The following is a 23,246-nucleotide window of genomic DNA, read 5'->3' on the forward strand; positions in this document are numbered from 1 at the left end:
TTTCCAGAGAGTCTTCTCTTCTCATGAGGTGGCCAAAGTATTGGAGCCTCAGCTTCAGGATCTGTCCTTCCAGTGAGCACTCAGGGCTGATTTCCTCCAGAATGGAGAGGTTGGATCTTCTTGCAGTCCATGGGACTCTCAAGAGTCTCCTCCAGCACCAGAATTCAAAAGCATCCATTCTTCGGCAATCAGCCTTCTTTATGGTTCAGCTTTCACTTCCATACATCACTACTGAGAAAACCATAGCTTTAACTATATGGACCTTTGTTGGCAAGGTGATGTCTCTGCTTTTTAAGATGCTGTCTAGCTTTGTCATTGCTTTCCTCCCAAGAAGCAGGCATCTTTTAATTTCGTGACTGCTGTCACCATCTGCAGTGATCATGGAGCCCAAGAAAGTAAAATGTCTCACTGGCTCCATTTCTTCCCCTTCTATTTGCCAGGAGGTGATGGGCCCAGTGGCCATGATCTTTGTTTTTTTGCTGTTGAGCTTCAGACCATATTTTGCGCTCTCCTCTTTCACCCTCATTAAAAGGTTATTTAATTCCTCCTCACTTTCTGCAGGAACGATATATCCCGATAATAATGCTCGGGGCAATGAATTCAGAACATCGCGATCTCTCTTTGGCTGTTGACATCCTATGGTCCACAATTTAAGAAGGTGTTTTCTGCTCTGAACCATAGCTGTCAACGTTTCCCTTTTTTTAATGGAAATTCCCTTATTCCAAACAGGATTCCTCGCAAGAAAAGGGAAAAGTGGACAACTATGCTCTGAACCAACCTGGGATCTTCCGATGAAGGGCGGCATACAAATATTAATCCATCATCATCATCATATTTATTGAATTAAAATGCAAATATATATATATATATATATACACACACACACATACATTAAGATAAAAAAGAAAAGATTAAGACAAAAAAAGAAGAAAGAAAACATAAAAAAAAGAATTTGCATTATTATACAATCATTCATTGAATTTCTAATAATAATAAAAAGGCAGAGCGATAGAGAAAATACAGTAAATACAGTAAATGCAATGATGTGGTTAATTAAATCTAACAGGCAAGCCGTTGTTCGTTTCTGTATCTTTCAAACATTTGCATTAAATGCAAAAAATAATTAAATAATTTGTATATATATGTCAGTAGAGCATGAGACAATCCCAGGCTGGTGCGTTTGAGCCCCATGTTAGCTGAAAGAGTCCTGCATTGCGGGAGATCAGATTAAATGACTCTTATGGCCCCTTCCGTGGTGCTGTGGGTTAAACCACAGAGCCTAGGACATGCTGATCAGAAGGTCGGTGGTTCAAATCCCCGCGACGGGATGAGCTCCCATTGCTCGGTCCCTGCTCCTGCCAACCTAGCAGTTCAAGTAGATAAGTGCAAGTAGATAAATAGGTACTGCTTCGGTGGGAAGGTAAACGGCGTTTCCGTGCGCTGCTCTGGTTCGCCAGAAGCGGCTTAGTCATGCTGGCCACATGACCCGGAAGCTGTATGCCGGCTCCCTCGGCCAATAAAGCGAGATGAGCGCCGCAACCCCAAAGTCGGCCACAACTGGACCTAATGGTCAGGGGTCCCTTTACCTTTACGGCCCCTTCCAACTCTATTTCTGTGATTCTAGTATTATTTCATGTATGTCTGGCTTCCTATGAGGCAACTCAAAGCGGTTTCCCAATACAGTAAAAACCACCTAGGAGTAGGAGGCTTTGGTTCTTGAAAAAGATGCTTTATTTTGGATATCATGCGATACAATCTTTTTTTGAAAAATGAGCTGGTAATACTGCATAGTGGTTAGAGTGTTGGATTAAGGCCTGGGAGATGAGGTTTCACAACTTTGCTCAGCCAAGAAGCTCATTGGGAGACATTCCCTCAGCCTGACCTACCTTACAGGGTTGCTGTGAATATTAAATTGGGAAGGAGGAATTCATGTATGCCACTGTGAGTTCCTTGATGGGAAGGTAGGATAGAAATCTAACATAAAATAAACTCATAAAAACAAGAAAAAACAGGGGAGGGGAGATTCTTCAAAATTCACATGAAGGCCATATGTCCTCACCAAAATGTCACAATACTGCGCCAAGAGATTAAAAATATAAATTCTAAAGACTGGTTCAACAACCGTCTTACTGCCTCACATCTATCGGTTGCCCAAAGATGGAAAACTTTTGTCTGTGTTTGGTGAGATTTTATTGAATGCAGAAGAAAAGAAAACAGGCATCTGTCTCTTCCACAAATCTTTCAAGGAATTTGGGATAAGTAACAGTGGCGCTGTGGGTTAAAGCCTCAGCGCCTAGGACTTGCCGATCGAAAGGTCGGCGGTTCGAATCCCTGCGGCGGGGTGCGCTCCCGTCGCTCGGTCCCAGCGCCTGCCAACCTAGCAGTTCGAAAGCACCCCCGGGTGCAAGTAGATAAATAGGGACCGCTTACCAGCGGGAAGTTAAACGGCGTTTCCGTGTGCGGCTCTGGCTCGCCAGAGCAGCGATGTCACGCTGGCCACGTGACCGGAAGTGTCTCCGGACAGCGCTGGCCCCTGGCCTCTTGAGTGAGATGGGCGCACAACCCCAGAGTCTGTCAAGGGGTACCTTTACCTTTACCTTTAACATCTAATTAGTTGAATTTTTAAGAACGTAATGTAGAACCTTCTATTCTTAATGCTCTTGATCCCTCAGGTGTTGTTTTTTTTGCACAAAACCAGAAAACTGGACCTTGGCTGCTAATTAGTGTCCCAAAGGTGGCAGGGAGGCTCACCTGTGCCTTCATTACACACCTTTAGGTGCCAGGCGAAAATATTCCTCTTTGGCCAGACCTTTGGCTCATTAACAATCTATACTCTCCCAGAACTACAGTTCCCAGAGTCGTTCAACGGTTCTCTTCCCAGGGAACTCTGGGAATTGTAGTTCTCTGAAGGTAGTAGGGGGTCTCCTAACAACTCTCAGCCCCCTTAACAAACTACAGCTCCCATAATTCCTTGGAAGAGGCCATGAGTGTTGTCATAATCCTTTAAATGGATGTTGCGACTGTGACCTAAATTGAAACAAATATGATCAGATCCGAAGGCAGTGGTACCTTGCTTCTCAAACTTAATCCGATCCGGAAGTCTGTTCCAAAACCAAAGCGTTCCAAAACCAAGGTGCGCTTCCCCAAAGAAAGTAATGCAAAATGGATTTATCCTTTCCAGACTTTTAAAAACAACCCCTAAAATAGCAATTGGACATGAATTTTACTATCTAACGAGGCATTGATCCATAAAATGAAAGCAATAATCAATGTACTGTAGTATAAAATAGAGTATTGTAGATGATAAATATTTTTAAAAAATAAAATTCTTACCTGCACTGATAGTCATTGTTTGAATGGGGGGCTTTTATCCATTTCCACAGTCACACAATCAATCAATCAATCAGCCGTTGAACCGGGTTCCACACAGTCACAAAAACAAATGAACCGAAAAAGCCTCAAAAACAAAAACGCAAAATAACTAGCAAAAACAAAAGCGCCAAACTTAATCTGTTTGGGAAGTCCGTTTGACTTCCAAAATGTTCAAAAACCAAGGCGCAGCTTCTGATTGGTGCAGGCGCCCCAGAAACTAGCCGACAGCTGCTTTTGGATGTTCAGCTTCCGAAAAACGTTCAAAAACCGGAACACTTTCTTCCGGGTTATTGGCGTTTGGGAACTAAGGCGTTTGAGAACCAAGGTACCACTACATAAGGAAAGTGGATTAGTAGCTGAATAATGTTCAAATCTAGATATTTTTGTGTGTGTGTGAGGCTGCTGATTATAAAGACACCTGTAGAAAATAAACCATCTATTTCCACACAGGCTGCTGTTTATTGGTGCAGTTCTTTCAGGCTGCATGTGAGCCAGTTAACAAAACCAGGTGCAACCCCTAAAAGCCATTAAGGAAGGGCTAATGAGGTCTGTAAAAAAAATGATACCTTAGAATCACTTGGAGACCCGAAGGAAATTGACTCTAACCCTGCAATGTCGTCCAGCCTGTGGTTCCAGTTCCAAGGTGGGTGTTTGGGGAGAGCATGTCAAAAGTGCATTTTATGACAACCAGGTAAATATCCAATTTAGGGTTATTATCCCTCTATCGTATGGGGCAGGGAAGCAATAGTGGTACCCAGAGTAACTTGAGAACTGGGGTTTTGACACCCCGTAAAATGTGATTCGGTTTTAACAATCCCATTTTGTTGATTTTGGGGTCGGTGTGGATTACAACCACCCTGTACAGTGTGCCAGTATAATTATTCTTACTTTGGCAAAGATGTGGTCCAGTAGGTCCCAAAGAAATATACAATTGCATATTCGGGAGGCAAGGCTGCATGTCTTCTCTGCTGCGTTTGTTGTTACCCTTGCTCATGAGTAGGCAAGTTAGGCTCGGGGGCCGGATCCGGCCCAATCGCCTTCTAAATCCGGCCCCCGGATGGTCCGTGAATCAGCATATTTTCACATGAGTAGAATGTGTGCTTTTATTTAAAATGCATCTCTGGGTGATTTGTGGGGCCTGCTTGGTGTTTTTACATGAGTAGAATGTGTGCTTTTATTTAAAATGCATCTCTGGGTTATTTGTGGGGCATAGAAATTCGTTCATTCCCCCCCAAAAAAATATAATCTGGCCCCCCACAAGATCTGAGGGACAGCGGACCGGCCCCCTACTGAAAAAGTTTGCTGACCCCTCTGTTTCAAATTTCCACTGTTGCTTTAAGACGACACCTTACCTAATTTTTCTGCGCTCCTCTAAAATGTGGGGTTCTTATAGCACATTTGTGACTTTTTAGGATGTTGCGAACCGCTTGGGAGTTTATTTTTTTGAAATATATGAATGACAGGCTATATATGTAACATTCCATTCATATGTGCGCCTGTGTATATAACTGCCATTTATATACTCTAAAGATTTTTTTTTATATAAATATTTATTGAAGGTTTTTTTTTAATAAATTACAATACAAATAAAGAAATAAGATAACACATATCATGACATATTTTCTTAACTTCTTTGGACTCCCTCGCATCTCCCGCTCCTGCGTTCCTAATTTATAAATATCTAACCAGCAATTTATCACCTTATTTCCATTCTTATTATCTAAATTTCCAACGTTGTGTCTCTAAAGATTTTATTATAGTTTCAGCTGCTTGCTTACATACACCTTGACCACTTTAGGACTCTTTCAGCATCGCTCCAGGGAAAAGGCAAAAAACATGAACAGGAGGCAGATCTGCGTCGCAGGATTTGGTCCTTGCAACCCAGACCTCTTCGCCAACCACCCCACAGATGTTTCGCCCTGCAACTCTCATCAAATCATCATTTGATGGAGGGCACCAGGTTTGGCAAAGCCTGAGGACACTGGTTTTCTTTTTAAGTCTCCCGATTTCTCTCGATTTTTATTCTTCTGTGCGCTTATTATTCCCCCCCACCAAAAAAAAATTAAGTTTTCCGCAATTATAACAAACATAAAAGAAAAAATAAAAACATACAAAAGAAAACACAATACAGTGTTAAATAAGAAAAACAAAAACAAGATGTAATCTTAAAAACCCAATTTCTTTTACATTGTTAATTGACTTCCTCAGATCCCTCCCTTCTGAAATTCATTATATCTTCATGCAACAGCTCTCCAAAAACATTCTTAGTTAATTGCTGGAATTAACTATGTTATTCTCATTTCTTACTATTCTCCATCTAATTTGCTTACAATCAAATCCTAATTTATTCCTAGGCCTATTTGGTACTTTCAGGTGACTTCTAATTATTTATATGAGAATGTTTATTCAAGTAATCCTGAAATTTCTTCCAATATTCTGGACTGCGTTTAAAAGCCAGCCGCTGCCGCTGCCGATCCCGGTTGCAAAGTGACCTTTCTACTCCTTGCAATCGGGGCTCTTGCTTGCTTGCATTTTTTTTTTTCTCCTTGCAACCGGGGTTCTGCAAGGCGCTAGTAGTAATAACAACAACAACAACAACAATAATAATAATTTATTATTTATACCCCACCCATCTGGCTGAGTTTCCTCAACCACTCTGGGCGGCTTCCAATCAAATGTTAAAAACAATACAGCATTAAATATTAAAAACTTCCCTAAACAGGGCTGCCTTTAGATGTCTTTTAAAAAGAAGATAGCTGCTTATTTCCTTCACATCTGAAGGGAGGGCACTCCACAGGGTGGGAGCCACTACTGAGAAGGCCCTCTGTCTGGTTCCCTGTAACCTCACATCTCGCAGGGAGGGAACCGCCAGAAGGCCCTCGGAGCTGGAACTCAGTGTCCGGGCTGAACGATGGGGGTGGAGACGCTCCTTCAGGTATACTGGACCGAGGCCGTTTAGGGCTTTAAAGGTCAGCACCAACACTTTGAATTGTGCTTGGAAACGTACTGGGAGCCAATGCAGATCTCTTAGGATCAGTGTTATGTGGTCCCATCGGCCGCTCCCAGTCACCAGTCTATCTGCCGCATTCTGGATTAGTTGTAGTTTCCGAGTCACCTTCAAAGGTAGCCCCACCTAGAGCGCATTGCAGTAGTCCAAGCAGGAGATAACCAGAGCATGCACCACTCTGGCGAGACAGTCTGCGGGTAGGGAGGGTCTCATCTTGTGTACCAGATGGACCTGGTAGATAGCTGCCCTGGATACAGAATTAACCTGTGCCTCCATGGACAGCTGTGAGTCCAGAATGACTCCCAGGCTGCGCACCTGGTCCTTCAGGGGCACAGTTGCCCCATTCAGGACCAGGGAATCCTCCACACCCGCCCACCTCCTGTACCCCCAAAACAGTACTTCTGTCTTGTCAGGATTCAACCTCAATCTGTTAGCCGCCATCCATCCTCCAACCGCCTCCAGAACTCACACAGGACCTTCACCGCCTTTACTGGTTCTGATTTAAAAGAGAGGCAGAGCTAGTCCCCACTTTTCCCGAGCGGCGCTTGCTTGCATGGCTTTGCTTGCATTTCTTATTTTTATTTTTTGCAAAGATGTGGCGCGGCGAGGGGAGGAAAAGCAAAGCTAGTCCCCACTTTTCCCGAGCGATGTTTGCTTTGCTTTGCTTGCACTTTTCCTTTTTCATTTCTCCTTGCAATCGGGGCTCTGCAAGGCGCTAGTCCCCACTTTTCCCGAGCGGCGCTTGCTTTGCATTCCTTTCCTTGCGTTTTTTATTTTTATCTTTTGCAAAGATTTGACGCGCGCGTGGCGTGGCGCGGGGAGGATATGCAATGCAAGCAGGAAGTTCAAAGCCTGCTGGAGGCATCCGACTCTTTCCGGGTCAGTTTTCACTTTCTTTCTGTCGCCCTCCCTCGCCACCTTCCTTCCCTTCCCTCCCTTTCCCTTGCTTGCAAAACGGGGATTTTTTTTCACTTCCTGGGGTCGGCGGATGAGCTGCTCCAGCCTCCCACCTCCTCCGAAGGAGCCTGGAGTCGGACATGTTTCTCTTTTTCTTCCACGAAAGCGCTTTTTCCTCCTTTTTCCAAGGGGAGCTTTGCAGATCGGGCTCCCCCCGCGCGTCTTAAGACAATAGGAGCAGGCGGCGGCGGCGGCGGCGAAGCCATCTTTACGCGCGATCGTGCGCTTTTGCAACTGGGGTTTCCAAACGCCGAGACGGAAAAGAGCGCAGCTGCTATTCCATATATTATTATTATTATTATTATTATTATTATTATTATTATTATTATTATTATTATTATTTGCAAGTTACTTTCTCCCTGTCATTTTCCCCCCTGCAAAGTGCGCGGCCTGCGATTGGGGATCGAGACTCGCATCTCCCCGTCTTGCAATTTTCGCATCCCGAATAAATCGTCGGGGATACTTTTTGGGAAAGCAGATCGCGCTGGAGGACACCCCCGTCTGCCTCCCTTTTTAATCATCATGATGATGTTGATGATGCAAAGCGACGCCCGCTAAGGGAAAGGGAGTCGTTGACGCGGGTTTGCTCCGTTCTCACGTGAAGGAATGCACGGAAGGCCCGGCGCTTTAGCGGAAAGGAAAGAAGGGGGAAAGTGATCGCGGAGGTGTAAACGAGCAAGAATCCGAAAAGGGGGGAAAGGAAGGAGAGGGACCGGATCCTGCTCGCTCGTTGACCATGGGAGATCCTCGGAGTAACAGCCAAAGGATTTTGACACCTGTTGCGGGTGAGTGAGGATGCGCAAGCGGGACGACGCGTGTCGGGCGATGCGGGGATGTCTTTATCTCTCTCTCGTTGTGATTTGCTCCGAAGCAATCCCCCTTTACGGTTCCCTCTCGGGTCATTTGCGCGCGATCCTATCTCCAGCAATGCGCCTTCTTCGCGTGGGTTGCGGGGACCCTTTTAAAAGGCGCCAAAAAATGAAAGATGAGCCAGCCGGGGGAAGCGCTCTTGCGCAAGCCTCTCCCCCACTTCCCACCGTGGGAGGTGAAAGAGAAGTGTGGATCGGAAGGCAGGATTGGAACCCAGGATCGGGGAAGAGCTCCTGCGCGCGGAAATGGCAAAAAGCTCCCTGCGATCGGCGCTTTCACCCGCGGAGTGAAAGCGAAAAGCGAGGCTCACACGCCGGCGTGGAAAGCGCTCCGGCGCAATATCCGGCGTCGGAACGGATGGGAGCTGCGCAGGAGCTCTTCTGCCTCTTGTGGGGATCTTCCAGCGTGCGATCGCGGTGGGGATTTTATCGCTTCCATTCCTTGCAAGCGCCGTTTAGACAAAAAGATCCGGAGCTGGCAGTGTGGGGCCTTCTAAAGGATCCGGATCACTGAATCCGGATTTCCCTGGTTGCGCCACACGTTTTTGTTGACCGGCAGGAAGCTTTCAACAACCTGATTTCCTCCCTGTGAAGTAAGCCCTACTGAGCCACGTGCTTTACTCCCAGGTAAAGCCTGCAAGAGAGAGGGGCAGCTGCCTTAGGCACTTTTGCAAAATCTGAGATTTTTCTCCAAATACCCCTACCCGCTTAAACCGCGATCCCGTGAATATTTACTCTGACGTAAAGCCCTCACTCCAATGGGCCTTCTTCCCTAGGAAGTGCGCTTAGGATTGTACTGACTGATATTGTCACCTGAGTGTGCGAGGACACACTTCTTGTTACAGAACAAGCCATTCCAGTCTCACCTCTGGGTTGCATTGCTTTGGGTCTTTACGTACGAGTAAACCCAGTGCAATTTGCTGGGACTCGCTTCCTTCTCCTGCCTGCATTTTATCAATTCATATATTGCATTTATATCTCACCTTTTTCTCCCGGGATCCCAAAGCGGCCCAATTTCTCCCCCTCCCCATTTAATCCACAACAACTCTGTGAAGTAGGCTAAGGGACAGTGGCTGGCCCAAAGTTGCCCAGCGAGTGGAGATTCGAACCCAGATCTCTCGGGTTCTACTCTGACACTCCAGGCGTTCCGCCGTGCTGGTTCAGCAGGAGATACGACTTGGAGCATCCGTGAATTTTTAAATCTGAAGGTGGCCTTGGGCGGTGTGCTTGGAAATAAGTGCTTACAGGATCTTACACACTTATTTTAAATAAAACCACACAGTCTACTTATGTAAAAACACACTGATTCCCAGACCATCTGTGGGCCGGATTTAGATGGCGATTGGGCCAGATCCAGCCCCTGGGCCTTAGTTTGCCTACCCATGACGTAATGGGTGCAGGATCCGTGAATTTAAAATAAGTGTGTAAGATCCTGTAAGCACTTACTTCCAAGCACACTGCCCAAGGCCACCTTCAGATTTAAAAATTCACGGACGTGTGCAGGATCAGAGCCCTAATCCTCGGGGTTACGATCCTGCACGCGTTGGGAGGGCCGTGCAAAGCGATCCAATGCATTTGGATGGCGGAAGGGAGTTCCGCTGGTATTCGCAGGGAGAGATGGCTACTCAAAGAGCAAAAATTGCCATTAGAAAGCTTTATGAGAAGTACGTTGCTTGCTTTTTAGACGCATGAGTTAGTGAGTTTTTTTGGCGCTTCTCTTCGCCGCTCCTGCAACCTCTTCCCCCCCACACACTTTTAAAGAAAACTTATCTGTAAGAGAACAAGCTGTTCTTTGCAGACTGCGCAACGACAGCTTTTAGTTTGTTTTCTTAAGGAAAGGAGAAACGGAAGTACAAATGGCTTTTGTGAAAAGTGTTAACTGCAGGACAAAAATCTAGCTAAAATCAAGGGCAATCTGAACTGTAACTTTGTAAATCAGTCAAAACAAAAAAAAATCCTTCCAGTAGCACCTTAAAGACCAACTAAGTCAGTTCTTGGTATGAGCTTTCGTGTGCATGCACACTTCTTCAGATGTAAATCAGTGTTTGCTGCAGTGATGATTAAACAGACATTTTCGGGTGCTAAGATTGGCAGCGGGAGGAACTCTTGCTTCTTCCACCGAACTCAGAAGCTTGGGGTCGGACGGTGGAACAAGACAGTGTCTTCTCTGTGGTAGCTCCTCAGTTGTGGAATTCCTTTCCAACAGAGGTCTGCTTGGCAACTTCATCAGCCAGCTTTCTGCAAACGCTGAAGGCTCACTTCTTGTTTCAAACTATTTTTAAATATTGTGTTTTCACTTTCAGTATTGTGTTTTAGTAGCCCAGTATTAGAAACTTGGATATGGAAGCTAAATGGCATTTTAAACCTAGCCTACGGTCGCCAAAGCCGAATGTCTAGGTCATGGGTAGGCAAACTAAGGCCCGGGGGCTGGATCCGGCCCAATTGCCTTTTAAATCTGGCCTGCGAACGGTCCGGGAATCAGCGTGTTTTTACATAAGTAGAATGTGTGCTTTTATTTAAAATGCATCTCTGGGTTATTTGTGGGGCATAGGAATTTGTTGATTTCCCCCCCCAAAAAAAATATAGTCCGGCCCCCCACAAGGTCTGAGGGACAGTGGACTGGCCCCCTGCTGAAAACGTTTGCTGACCCCTGGTCTAGGTGCTATTTTTTTTTTAAAAAATGAGCTTACTATTTTTATTACTATTAATTCATTTCATTTCATTATATTTTAAAGGGGGGATCACCAATAAAAAGCCACACCTTGGTTTTGAACCAAGATAGTTTTTTTACTATCTCGTTAGATAGTAAAATTCATGTTACATTGCTGTTTTAGGGGTTGTTTTTAAAAGTCTGGAACAGAGTAATCCGTTTTGCATGACTTTCTATGGGAAAGCGTGCCTTGGTTTTGGAACTCTTTGGTTTTGGAATGGACTTCCAGAACGGATTAAGTTTGAGAACCAAGGTACCACTGTACATTGTTTCTGTGCTTGAGAAATACAATAAAACTCAGGAAAGACTTTCTTACAGTGGAATGTTATGCATGTTGTCTACTAGCAAATAAGTCCTGTTGAGTTCAATGGGGCTTGTTGTTGTTGTTTAGTCATTTAGTTGTGTCCGACTCTTCGTGACCCCCTGGACCAGAACACGCCAGGCCCTCCTGTCTTCCACTGCCTCCCACAGTTTGGTCAGACTCATGTTGGTAGCTTCAAGAACACTGTCCAACCATCTCGTCCTCCGTCGTCCCCTTCTCCTTGTGCCCTCCATCTTTCCCAACATCAGGGTCTTTTCCAGGGAGTCTTCTCTTCTCATGAGGTGGCCAAAGTATTGGAGCCTCAGCTTCAGGATCTGTCCTTCCAGTGAGCACTCAGGGCTGATTTTCTTCAGAATGGAGAGGTTGGATCTTCTTGCAGTCCATGGGACTCTCAAGAGTCTCCTCCAGCACCAGAATTCAAAAGCATCCATTCTTCGGCGATCAGCCTTCTTTATGGTCCAGCTTTCACTTCCATACATCACTACTGAGAAAACCATAGCTTTAACTATATGGACCTTTGTTGGCAAGGTGATGTCTCTGCTTTTTAAGATGCTGTCTAGCTTTGTCATTGCTTTCCTCCCAAGAAGCAGGCGTCTTTTAATTTCGTGGCTGCTGTCACCATCTGCAGTGATCATGGAGCCCAAGGAAGTAAAATCTCTCACTGCCTCCATTTCTTCCCCTTCTATTTGCCAGGAGGTGATGGGACCAGTGACCATGATCTTAGTTTTTTTGATGTTCAGCTTCAGACCATATTTTGCGCTCTCCTCTTTCACCCTCAATAAAAGGTTCTTTAATTCCTCCTCATTTTCTAACATCAATGTTGTGTCATCTGCATATCTGAGGTTGTTGATATTTCTTCCGGTGATCTTATTTCCAATGGGGCTTACTCCTAGGTAAATATGCATGGGATCACAGCCTTCTGAGTCTCTGCTGGTGACTGCTAAACCTCTGGCTATGGAAACAGCAGTGCTGTCTGTTACTTATTTTCTCTCTCTCCTTCCACCCTGGTCTATTTTAGTGTTTTATAGCTGTTTTAAAGATTACATTCCATTTTTACATTTTTGTTACCGTATACATTGCTCTGAGCACTCTGCATGGGGTTGGAATTCCGGCTCAGAACATTTTAGGAGGGAAAAAAAGAAATGAACAAACCTCGAAACTTGTTAGCCTTATTTTTCTCTTTTAACCGATATCCGAGCTGATTATTTGTGCTGAGTCGTTAGAAATTCAAAATGGGGTGTGTGTTTCAAGCCCATTAAAAGGCTCTTTGCGTTATTAGCAATGTTGCAAATACAGTGGTACCTCAGGTTACATACGCTTCAGGTTACATACGCTTCAGGTTAAAGACTCCGCTAACCCAGAAATAGTACTTCAGGTTAAGAACTTTGCTTCAGGATGAGAACAGAAATTGTGCTCCGGCGGCGCGGCAGCAGCAGAAGGCCCCATTAGCTTAAGTGGTGCTTCAGGTTAAGAACAGTTTCAGGTTAAGTACGGACCTCCAGAACAAATTAAGTACTTAACCTGAGGTACCACTGTAAATTGTATACTTTGTTAGATTCAGGTGGTGTGTGCTAAGCTGATTTTTGCAACAGTAATTGAATTCCGTGCAAAGGAAAACTCAAATGTTCTTTTACATAGCTTCAAAGTATTACTTGCGCAGAAAAATTGTGGGAGGTGGAAGAAGGTCAATTTACTAAAATGCAGTAGAAAATGGTTGATCCAGTTTCTTTGGGCAGGTGTATTAGAGACAGGAAAAGTGCTACAAAGAAATTGCAAGGAAATTTCCAAAACCTCCTAGAACTTTCAAGATGATACATACTCAACTGTTGATTTTTGTGTCAACCGCGAGCAGTTTGGAATCCTTTGGACGTCATGCAAAACCATGGTTTATTGTGACAATAATGATCCTCGCCTCCTCCAGACCCTATATTTTCTTTCCTCCTCTGGCACGCTCAGGAGGAGATTGGAAAATTTCACTTCCGATTCCAGTTAACCACAGTTTAGAGTGACACCTGCTTATTCTTAGCTATGATTTGTGGCTTGTTTCGCACAGAAAAATAATAAAGGTTTCCAGGCCAGCCTCATTTATCTCCATGTCCGAAAAACTACCAGCTGTTAGATTTCCGTATCAGGCTGCTGAAAAGTTCCAGTAATGCTTGCTTTCTCCCCTTTCTGTTTTTTTTTTAATAAACTGTTTATTAAGATTTTTGCATTACAAAATAGAAAAAGAAAAAAATACAAAATAAAAATTGTTAAAAACAATCAGTCTTCTCATCATATTATTTTTCATTTACTTGTTTCTCGGACCTCCCTTTTTTGTATTCCAATTCAGTTTCTTTCCCTCTTTATTCTACCCAGATCTTTAATCTTAAATTATTACAACCTTGAATTTTTACTTATAAAAAACCATTTTTTCGTATTCTTTTAAACCATTACAGCTAGAAACCACTTAATTTCAATCCAACATCATTCTAAGATTCATTAATTTTACAATGTCTCTATAGATAGTCTTTAAATTTCTTCCAGCCTTCTTCCACTGACTCTTCTCCCTGATCTCGGATCCTGCCAGCTTTCTCCCCTTTCTCTGCAGCATTTAATAATAATAATAATAATAATAATAATAATAATAATAATAATAATTTATACCCCACCCTCCCCAGCCAAGGCCAGGCTCAGGGCGGCTAACAAGCAATAATAAAAACAAGTTGAATGAATACAACTTAACTTAGATTGCAGAGCAAGTTTGCTGCAACCTTGAGTCTGCACAGGGCGACCTTCCTGGTATTTGCAGCATCCGAGTGCGAGGTGCTTGAGCCATGTCCCGTGTGATGCTTAGCACAGCACAAGAACTTGACCTGCCAGTTTAAGAGGGAAGCTAGCGTCTGTTCGTGGGAAAACGGGCGCTTTTCGGTGAGGTCCACCCCTCTTGCATTCTTTCCCTCTTCCCTCCCATCCCGTTTAATTCTTTTAGAAAACACAGCCCTTTAAAACAGCATGTTATTTATTTATTTTAAAAGATTTTTATTGATACAACAAGAAAAAAGGGGGAAAAAACCACAAATACCAAATTACACACAAGAATAACCATAGACACATAATTTTCTTAGCAAACAATAAAACAGATATTGGTCTTAACACTAAAGACCCAACCTCCCGTCTATTCCATATTTCAATTTCATATTACTTCTTGCCAATACACACTTTTATCATAATTAATCTTATTCTTAATATATCTAATTTCTTAGATCTAACTTGCAACGATTACTGAAGTTCCTCGAATGCTGCGACAGAATTTAAAACTACTATATTTATTTTTCAGATATTCTTTGGAAACCTCCCATTTTGAAGCAAATTCCTGTTTTGATTTATTCTTTATTTTTTCTGATAGACCATCTAATTCGGCATATTCGGTCAGCTTTTGGATCCAATCTTGTATAGAAGGAATTTCATTACTCTTCCATTTTGCTGCGATCAAAACTCTTGCTGCCGCCGTCACATATAAAAAGATACCCTTCCCCTTTTGTGGAATATCCAAATCTGTTATTCCCGGGAGGTCGGCCTCTGTTTTTTTTATTGCAAGAGATCTTTAGCATTTTTTGCAGTTCTGCATGGATACTCTCCCAGAATACCTGTATTTTCCTACATATCCACCACATATGGTAGAAAGTTCCTGAGTCTCCGCATTTTCAACAATTACTTGACACATTTTTATACATTTTTGAAAGTTTCCATGGTGTTAGATACCATCGATGTAAAACAGCACGTTATTTAACCGCAGTTAACGTAACGACACTCTGGTCTCTCTTCCAAATACGTACCACCTAAAAATAATTTTCTATCTAATTGCATTGATGAAAAATAGCAACAGGAAATTTTACTGGGGAACAGAGGAGGTGAGTGCAGAAACAGGTGAGACAAAGGAATTTATCAAAAAAGTACAGTCAAAATTTGGCTCCCGGACGCCTCAATTTTGGAATGTTTCGGCTTCCAGACACCAAAAACTGGGAAGTAACTGCTCCGGTTTTTGAACGATTTTTGGAAGCCAAACACCTTCCGGGGAGTTTTTTTCTTTTTCCTTCATTGACTTTGCAATCCTCGGTGGTCAAACATTTCGGAAGTCGAGGGGTCTTCCGGAACGGATTACGTCCGAAAACCGAGGTTTGACTGAACCTTGGTTCTTGAATCCAATTGACTCCCCAAAGCATTCGAAAACCAAGGCGCCGCTTCTGATTGGCTGCAGGATCTTCCTGCGCGCAAGCGGAAGTTGCGTCGGACGTTCGGCTTCCGAAAAACGTTCGCAAACCGGAACGCTTCCAGGTTTGCGATGTTCGTGAGCCAATTTGTTCGAGAACCCAGGTACCACTGTATATTGAAAATCCTATCAAAAATATAAAGTCTACAAAAGTTATTCTCGGAAGGGGTCGTTTAATAAGGATCTGATCAGTTTATTCAAAGTTACTTCTAAAGAGGAAGTGTGGGTGATTTTCTCATTATCAACGCATCTGAATGGAGTGGGCACTGCAAATTTCATACAGTGACCTGTTACTGGAAACCACAGGAGGAGAGTATTCCCTTGTGCTTGAATCCTGACCACTGTGAGAACATGATATTGGACCAAATGGGCCACTGACCTGATCCAGAGGATCCTTTTGTGTTCTGAGGAGTGATGAATTTTGATTCCAGAATCGCCATGGTCTTGTTTGGTCAATGGAATATTCATTATCATCATCATCACACATTCACTGTAATTTTTTCACTTCCCCGTCACTGATACTGACGAATCGTGGAGCTCACATGGGAGTATGCCAGCATGAGTACTGTCACCCATCTCTTCCACATTTCAAACACTGTCAGTGTAAATCTGCTTTCTTAATAATAATAATAATAATAATAATAATAATAATAATAATAGTTTATTTATACCCCACCCATCTGGCTGGGCTTCCCCAGCCACTCTGGGCGGCTTCCAACAAAATATTAAAATATAGTACAGTGGTACCTCAGGTTAAGAACTTAATTTGTTCTGGAGGTCTGTTCTTAACCTGAAACTGTTCTTAACCTGAAGCACCACTTTAGCTAATGGGGCCTCCCGCTGCCCTGCCGGAGCACGATTTCTGTTCTCATTCTGAAGCAAAGTTCTTAACCTGAGGTAATATTTCTGGGTTAGCGGAGTCTGTAACCTGAAGCGTCTGTAACCTGAAGTGTATGTAACCCGAGGTACCACTGTAATGCATCAGACATTAAAAGCTTCCCTAAAGAGGGCTGCCTTCAGATGTCTTCTAAAAGTCTGGTAGTTGTTCTCTTTGACATCTGACGGGAGGGCGTTCCATAGGGCAGGTGCCACCACTGAGAAGGCCCTCTGCCTGGTTCCCTGTAACTTGGCTTCTCGCAGCGAGGGAACCGCCAGAAGGCCCTCGGCGCTGGACCTCAGTGTCCGGGTAGAACGATGGGGGTGGAGACGCTCCTTCAGGTATACTGGGCCGAGGCCATTTAGGGTTTTCAAGGTCAGCACCAACAATTTGAATTGTGCTCGGAAACGTCCTGGGAGCCAATGCAGATCTTTCAGGACCGGTGTTATGTGGTCCCGGCATCCGCTCCCAGTCACCAGACTAGCTGCCGCATTCTGGGTTTATTAAGACTTTGTGGCCCCATTTGGTTTCAGGTGCCCTGCAGAGGATGGAAACAGGGCAGCGAGCGAAGTTCTTCTGTTTGTTGTTTCCTTCCTAATGGGCGGAGCGCGGCCTGTAAGCAACAGTTCTAATTGGCATCAGGCGATGGAAATTAATTTGTGGATTCATTATAAGTGCAGTGTGTTTGTGGGTGTAATAACATAGCTCGTGAAGTTGTGGTCCTGGGAGATGTAAAACGGGATGGAGGTGCCCCTTGGGTTTTTTGGGCTATTATTTTTTTTTACATTGAGACATCACTAAGGCTCCCTTGGTTACTTCTTTTACATCCTGCTTTTAAATTCCACTGAAATGTGTGGACTGCAACTAGCTCCCTGCCTGAAGGACCTCTGGCTTAAGTTGCTGTTGTTGAAACCCGAAATCCACAATATTTTCTGTGCTCCAGCTATGATTTCGAAGGCCTTGGCACAATGCGTGTCCCAAACATGACACATTCCTTTTTTTAATATAATTTTTTATTAGTTTTTTTAACATATCATTTTCAACAGTGATTAAACATACTTTTACATCTTATTCAAATTTTTGACATCCATCAATCCTGTCTGAAAATTTTCCAATCTAATCTCTCAGTATGCATTTCTTATCCTCCCTATTACATTTCAAACTCATAACCAATATCTATCTTTTTCTACTTTGTAACATTTCGTATATTTCTCCTTACAAAACTTCTTGTAATCCTACTAGCGTAATTTGATTACACACACGACACATTCCATAATCCCCTGCCTCTTAATTCTATTATTATTATTATTATTATTATTATTTTATTTATTTTTTGCACTTTATTTATTATTAATGTTGCAATACATATATGAACTTTTTACATATTGATACATATACATTATATTCGTAAATTCACATTTTCACATTTCAACGTTTATCCATTTCTTATTCCTTGCACTGTGTCCTCCCTCCACCCGTGTGTGACTTCCTTGTTACTATTTCGTAACTTTATTATTGAGAGTGTCGTTTTGTATCTTAATAATTAAACATTCAATCTTATATATCTGCTTAGCTTAGCTTAACTTAACTTTGTGAAATCAGTCAGTATCAATAAATTCTTGTTGGAGCATCTTTTGGTCATGTATTCTTCTACCCATTTCCATTCCTCTTTGAGATTTTGATCAGATTGCATTCTTATTGTTGCCGTCATTTTTGCTAATTCAATCATTTCCAAAAAAATATTTTGCCAATCTTTCAGTGTTGGTACTTAATTCTTTTTTTTAAAAAATGAGTTTATTTTATTGTTGCTTGGTTGGTGGGTGAGATGACCTTTTTGTCTGTTTTTGTGTGTGTGTGTGTGTGTGTGTGTGTGTGTGTAGATAGGTTAATTGTTGTTGTTGTTTAGTCGTGTCCGACTCTTCCTGACCCCCTGGACCAGAGCACGCCAGGCACTTCTGTCTTCCACTGCCTCCCCAGTTTGGTCCAACTCATGTTGGTAGCTTCAAGAACACTGTCCAACCATCTCGTCCTCCATCGTCCCCTTCTCCTTGTGCCCTCCATCTTTCCCAACATCAGGGTCTTTTCCAGGGAGTCTTCTCTTCTCATGAGGTGGCCAAAGTCGGACATGACTAAACGACACAACAACAACAACAACAACTTTATTTACATATAATACACGCGGAGCATTCTGACTTAGCTCCTTCCTCCTTCACATCAAAGAAACAAAGGACAATTGTCCTACATTCCGGAATACAGTAACACAAACATCCTGTCTCCGTCACTTCCCACACTGTGGAATGAAAACATACACCGTCATGTGATAGACAACAATCCCATGACTGCAAACACGGAGCAAGAATCCTAACATGGTCCACCCTGGCTGCTGGTGGCTCTCGAGAGTTTCCAGCAGAAGTCTTCCTTCCACCCTACTGGGAGATGTCAGCAACTGAAGCTGGGAATTTTCTGCAAGCCAGGCACATGCTTCAAGTTATGGGCACTGGAGGAACTCTGAGGCCACCAAGTGGGGAAGGGCTATGTCTCAGGGGCAGAACATCTGATTTGCATGCAGAACGTCCCGGGTCGAATTCTCGGCATCTTCAGGTAGGGCTTGGGGTGGGGCAGCCCTGTTTGAAATCCTGGAGTGATCTTACCAGTTAATGTAGACCAGGCACCCCCAACCTGCAGCCCTCCAGATGTTTTGGCCTACAACTCCCATGATCCCTAGCTAGCAGGGCCAGTGGTCAGGGATGATGGGAATTGTAGTCCAAAACATCTGGAGGGCCGAAGGTTGGGGATATGTGACGTAGACAATATTGATTGATGGACCCCATTTCTTTGACATTGTCTGAAACAGGTTCTGGAGCAAGGCTCTTCGTGTTTTCACCCACAACAGTAAAAGACCTCGCCAGTTCCTTACTGTTTTGTGTCATCTACTTAAGTGCTGCTAGGAAGGTTTCTTGAAACTGATTTTCTGCGAAATCAGATAACTCTGTGGCAAGCACGTGCTCCCTAACCGAAGTCCCTTGTTATCTGAAGCTGTCGGATAATATCAAGAGATACCGGCGGATGCTAATCTACTATATTATTGCTGTTACAGTCGTACCTTGGAAGTCGAACGGAATCCATTCTGGAAGCCCGTTCGACTTCAAAAATGTTCGAAAATCAAATCGCGGCTTCTGATTGGCTGCAGGCAGCTCCTCCAGCCAATCAGAAGCCGCGGAAGCCCGTCGGACATTCAGGTTCCAAAAGAATGTTTGCAAACCAGAACAATCACTTCCGGGTTTGCATCGTTTGGGAGCCAAAATGTCATTAGTTCCAGGGTGTTCGACAACCAAGGTACGACTGTATTATTATTTATTAGATTTATACCCATAGATCTTCGGTAAAAATACCATAAGTGCCTAGCCCCCAATAATATACATATTTCTTTAAAGGTAAAGGGGACCCCTGACCATTAGGTCCAGTCGTGGCCGACTCTGGAGTCGCGGTGCTCATCTCGCTTTATTGGCCGAGGGAGCCAGCGTACAGCTTCTGGGTCATGTGGCCAGCATGACTAAGCCACTTCTGGCGAACCAGAGCAGCGCACGGAAACGCCGTTTACCTTCCCGCTGGAGCAGTACCTATTTATCTACTTGCACTTTGACGTGCTTTCAAACTGCTAGGTGGGCAGGAGCAGGGACCGAGCAATGGGAGCTCACCCCATTGCGGGGATTCGAACCGCCGACCTTCTGATTGGCAAGCCCTAGGCTCTGTGGTTTAACCCACAGCACTACCCGCGTCCCAACATATTTCTTTACTTACTATTAAATTTCATAGAATTATTGTAGAGTTGGAAGGGACCCCGTGGGTCATCTATTCCAACCCCTTGCAACATAAGAATCTCAACTAAAGCATCCATGACAGAGGGCCGTCTAACCTCTGCTTAATAACCTCCAAGGAAGGAGTGTCTGCCATCTTCTGAGGGAGTCCGTTCCACTGTCAAACAGCACTTACCTAAGAAAGTTCTTCCTGATGTTGAGTCGGAATCTCCTTCCTTGTAACCTGAAGCCATGGGTTCGAGTCTTCATCTCTGGAGCAGGAGAAAACGAGCTTGCTCCATTGAGATATCTGAAGATGGGTATCTCCCTCTTCTCCAGGCTAAACATACCCAGCGCTCTCAACCATTTTTCATCTAAGGAGGTAAAGGTAGCATGCCGAGGTCCTTTATTCCTCACGATGACCCTGTGAGGTTGGTCAGGCTGGGAGGCAGTGTCGGCCCCAAGGCCACTCAGTGAGCTTAATGGCCGAGTGGGGATTTGAACCCTGATCTCCCAGGTCCTAGTCTTTCACTCTAACCACAACACCTCATTGACTCACAATGGAGGCATTGAAGATGAGTGTGGTTTTGCACATGTCTTTGATACCTTAACCCAGAGGTTCATGAATTATACCAACAGAGCAAAATGGGCAGCATCTAAAACATTAGATGCTTTATAACTGCATACATATCAATCAATCAGTCAATCTTTATTACGGTCCAGAGACCCAACAAATTGTTACAAACCAATGCACAATTCAGACAGCCTACCTCCAGGTTAAACAAGCATACAATATACTATACGCTATACGATAACTTTATTGTCATTGTCCCATACAGAACAATGAAATTGAAAACATTCAACAAAACAAAACAAAAACATTCAAAACCCCCTAAAAACTCTGAAACCCCATTTTAAAATACAATATACTTATGCTGCGTTTAGAACCAGAATTGCATTTGTGTAGAAGCTGTTTCTCAGGCGGCTAGTCCTGGTCTTTATAACCCTGTACCTTCTTCCAGAAGGCAGAAGCTGAAAGAGATCATTTCCGGGGTGCGCGCTATCCTGTGCTATCTCTGCCGCTTTCTCATGGCACCTGGAAGCGTAGATTTGATCCAAGGTGGGAAGAGTGCACCCAATTATTCTCTCTGCAGTCTTTGCAACCCTGGACAGCATTGTTTTTCCCCTGACCGTGCAGCTCCCAAACCACACACACATAAGTTAATACACTCTCCACAGTACAATGGTAAAATGCCATCAACAGGTCCTTTGAGAGATTGTTTTTCCAGAGGATTCTCAGAAAATATAACCTCTGCTGTGCTCTCTTCATCAGGTCTTTGCTGTTTTCTCCCCAGGTTAGGTCATCTCTCAATTCCATTCCCAGAAATCGAAACACCAAGACCTGTTCCACGCACTTCCCCTCAATAATAAGTGGGTGAATATTCAATTTACATTTCCTAAAGTCCACAGTAATCTCTTCTTTTTCTTTAAGTTAAGGAGTAAGTTGTTTTTCCTGCACTACTCCCTCAACTGCTCAACTTCCTTCCTATAGACGGCCTCCCCCTCTCCAGCCGTGATTAAACCAACCACCGTTGTATCATCTGCAAACTTAATAATCTCATTACTGGGGTATTTTGTTCAGACTTAAAAGATAGGGATCATTGGTTCTTGCAACCACTGATAAAAACTTCACCACTGCTAATGTTCTGGCGTTTGTCCGGTCTTCCAATAGGAACCTGACATAGTGAGCCTCTGATTTTCCCGGGAAAGGTATCAGCAAGGGTAATATCAGTTCAGCCCTGGCTTGCTCGTATTTCGCACAGTGCAGAAAAATATGTTTTATGGAATCGATGTCTTGAGCCCACGAGCAAAGTCTGTCCTGGCAGGGAACTCCTCTCAACCTGCCATCTGACACTGCAGAAGGAAAGACGTTTAGTCTGGCTTTGGTGAAAAACCTTCGATAATTTGGTACTGTCAGGTTTTTAATGTAAGATGTTAACTTAAAGACATGCCCATATTGTACTCCTACTGCCAGCGGACTACAAACTGCATGTGATCGAGATCGTAAGTCACTGTGTGCAATATCCCATAATCTTTGCTTTAACGTCTTTAGGGCGGCTTCATAACCCAGGTAATAAAGTTGGGTGTGTGTGTGTGTGACAGACCAATAGAGGTGCCTTTTCTAGCCATGGTTTTCTTCCATTTGCTGACAAACTCCTCATTGGTCTGGTGTTGGTACAAACCCTTCCCTGGATTAAACACTGAAATCCTGAGCCAATGTTTTAGGGCAGCCCACCACGCTTTAGTTGAAATTGGGCATTCACCCGCTTCTAACAGAAGTATGGAGTTGGGGACACAGTTGGGTACCTGCAGCAGAGATCGTAGAAATTTTGCCTGAAAGCCATCTAGCTTAGGCAGGTCCCCATTCCGTCAGACATTTGCAGCGTAGAGGAGTTGGGAAACATATATATACATATATATATATTTGCAAAGTAAGGAGCTACTAGTAAACATTGAATTTAAGGTTAAAAATCCTGAGATGGTTGCTTTAAAAAGCACATTGCGCTGCCTACAATTAATATGCTTCTGTCTCTGGTACGGAGCTTGCGTGGTTGCTGGAACACAATAGTTTCACTTTTATTTCTGCTTAAATCAGTTTCACTTTTCACTGAAATCAAGGGCTGCCGTATAGAAGCACCAAGCACATTTCCCTCCCGTTTGTTAACACTGAATGTTTTTTTGGTTGTGGTTTTTCTTTTGTGTAAAACCTGAATACAGTGTGCCGCTTTCAGTCCAGCCCTCTGACAACACTTGTCGCACATAGCTGTCAACTTTTCCCTTTTCTTGTGAGGAATCCTATTCGGAATAAGGGAATTTCCCTTTAAAAAAGGGAATCAACAGCTATGCCGTGGCATTTCACACTGGTTTTTCTCTCCATCCTTTCAAATCTGCAAAGGGCAGAGAGGTAAATTGATAATCCCAAAGCATATAAACGGATCATCATTTTGGAATTTAAATTAATTTAATTTGGAGTCACTTTTAGCTCAAGTTTTTTGTCCTCCTTGATAATGCACTTGTGGTTT

At 43.6% G+C, this 23,246-nt stretch overlaps 1 protein-coding gene across 2 annotated transcripts in view; it reads left to right on the top strand.

The window, feature by feature from the left end:
- The first annotated feature begins 7,022 nt into the window (after positions 1-7,022).
- The window catches only part of TASOR2 (transcription activation suppressor family member 2), a 59,822-nt gene continuing 43,598 nt past the window's right edge, over positions 7,023-23,246 (top strand). For both annotated transcript variants that reach the window (XM_083699723.1, XM_083699724.1), the window contains exon 1: positions 7,023-8,121. The gene's annotated coding sequence lies outside the window, so the exon portion shown is untranslated. The remainder of the gene's footprint in view (positions 8,122-23,246) is intronic.

The sequence above is a fragment of the Podarcis gaigeae genome (genome assembly GCF_964106915.1).
Source record: "Podarcis gaigeae genome assembly, chromosome: 10".
NCBI classification, from domain to species: domain Eukaryota; kingdom Metazoa; phylum Chordata; class Lepidosauria; order Squamata; family Lacertidae; genus Podarcis; species Podarcis gaigeae.